Raw genomic sequence first — 2,500 nt, 5'->3', positions numbered from 1 at the left:
GCAAAATTGCAATCTACAGGTAAGGATAAATACGCGTATTTACCTAACTGCATCTACTGATTGTAGTGTACAGGAAAGGAGCTACATTTTTGAAATGTCGTCTCTATCACACTTGGCTTTATTTCTCTTTACGGTTTTAGTTGGGACTGAGAGGAGAGGGAGACAATGAGTGATGAATGGGAGCGGAATGCGTGCCTACGTTGGCTACCTCCCTTAATAAAAGAGGAAGAGGCCCTTGGTACATAGATATCACCTTCCAGGATATTCCATTTGCCACACCTGTGAGGAAAACGTTCCATTTCTTCCCATCACGTTGTGATGCCCTCCCTCCCGTCCAAAAATCGAGAGACCTTTTCTGTCAGATTTGTTTCCACTTTCGGTTAAACGATTTATTGTCTGTAAATGGGCTATGGGCTATCATCCGCCTCTAAAGCCTACTCGCTCTAACCTTGGACGCTTTTGATCTCAAGATTTACTTAGTTTATTTGTAAAAAAAAATTGGAAAATACTGTCTACTATGTACATTTGATAAATTAATCGGTCGGTAGTTACTGAAGTCTTTCTACTCTCCTTTCTTGTGAAATAAAATCACTATATCAATGCACCTTGAATCAGAATAGATTTCCTGACGTATATACTGGGTATGTAGTTGGACTAATCTATGATGAACTTTTTTCACTGCGTCTTTCAGAAGATCTATAGATACACCATCTTTCCCAGGTGCTTTTCCCTTTTTCAGCTGTGTCTTTGGTACACTGTTAACATCTACAGATGGAAGTGCTAAATCGACCACTGTATTTGACGAGTTAAGCTCTTGGTGAAATTCCTCTACTCTTTTTATCATTCTCTGTCTCTATTCAATGATCTCGCCTCTCCTGTCTTTCAAAGATGTCATCTACTGCTTCCTTAAAGCTAGCCTACGCTCGGCCCCTTTAGTACTTGAACCGTGCCAAGTAGTTTCCTCTACGTTTCTCTTTCCTTTCTCTTATATTTTCCTTTTATTGATAAATTTGTTCGGTTTGATTTTATTCTATTTCGTCCATCTGGTTATAATCTGCATAGATCTGCATCAGGTCATTTGTAGCTTTGGAGCATTTGGTTCCCCTTTTTTTTTTTTTTTTTTTATTCCTTTCTCAGCTTAATGATATTCAATAAATTGAACTTCATATCTTCGATGAAGTGCTCGTCTTAGGACTTCAAATCTGCTTTCAATATCCATCTGAAATTCCTTCTTGTTATCCTTTACCTTAGCAAGTCTTATTTTCTTCCTCAAAACAACTTAGAAAAGTGAAAAGTGCAGACTGACAGCCATCAATGATAACTGTATATAGAGGCGGGATTACTTCCAAACGTGTAGATTATAATTAGACAAATGCAGACGGATCATACACACACACACACACAAACACACGCACACACACACACACACACACACACACACACACACACACACACACACACACACACACACACACACACACACACGAAGTTTGAATCACGGAGACAGTACCTAGCGAGCGTCCCTGCTATCTCCATATGTTTCACTTAGGAAACTGTATCTGCCCAGTTGTAATTATACAGGATCAGAACTCTACGTCCATTTGTTCTTGTCTGTGAGTCTCTTCCCAAACTTGTCTTTTAATTTGTGTAAATGCAATCTCACTGGACTAGTCTCATTTCTGGTAATTCCACAAACCAATAAGAACATAAGAATGAGACTGCAAGAGTCCATAAGGCCTATACTGGGTAATTCCATGTCCATGACCACCTGTCATCCCCATTCATAAAGTTGCCTAAGCTTTTCTTAAAACAATCGATAGTTTCAGCGCTCACTACTACATGGTGACTAAGTCTATTCCATTCGTTGATCACCCTATTTCCTTCTTAAATCTAAATTTGTCCAATTTAAATCCATTACTAGGAGTCCTGCCCTGTTGTCTTAATATGATGATCTTGTTTACGTCACCCTTGTTAAAGCATTTGATCCACTTGAACACCCCTATTAGATCGCCCCGCACTCTGCGTCTTTCGAAAGAGTGTAAATTGAGGCCATTTTCTATTTTTATTCCTTTCCAATGTTTTGCATTTTTTTTTACCAAGATTGATTGTTAGATGTGTGGGTTTAATAATAAATCGCGGCTAGATATTCCAGGTGTCATATACATAGTTATTATCGTATCTTCTTCATGACTTTGGACTGTTGTAACAATTTTCCATTCATCATGTCATTGAGCTAGATAAAATCGTATTGTGGAAGCCAAGAGAAAATCCTTAAAATTGGCCAAATGCATTTAAGAGCGAATTTAGCTGCCTGTATTGTTTTACTTATGTCTATGTGTATGACAGAACATGAAATGTAAAACATATTAATCATTCAATTAATAATGCGATATCTATGCTTACTATCTCAGATTTGTTATCTTGTGCACGTGTTATCGGTTACGTGATGGCAATGTGTCATGACTCGTTTTTTTTTATTTTTTCCTTCTCTACAGTGTCA

The 2,500-nt window shown here is 37.9% G+C and overlaps 1 protein-coding gene across 2 annotated transcripts in view; it reads left to right on the top strand.

Moving 5' to 3' along the window:
* The window catches only part of LOC143036759 (acyl-coenzyme A thioesterase 1-like), a 29,533-nt gene that overhangs the window by 15,086 nt on the left and 11,947 nt on the right, over positions 1 to 2,500 (top strand). The gene's annotated exons all lie outside the window — the stretch shown is intronic.

This window comes from Oratosquilla oratoria, chromosome 21 (assembly GCF_046742065.1).
Source record: "Oratosquilla oratoria isolate Oo_2021 chromosome 21, ASM4674206v1, whole genome shotgun sequence".
Taxonomy (NCBI): domain Eukaryota; kingdom Metazoa; phylum Arthropoda; class Malacostraca; order Stomatopoda; family Squillidae; genus Oratosquilla; species Oratosquilla oratoria.
This window is presented reverse-complemented; position numbering and strand designations above follow the sequence as displayed.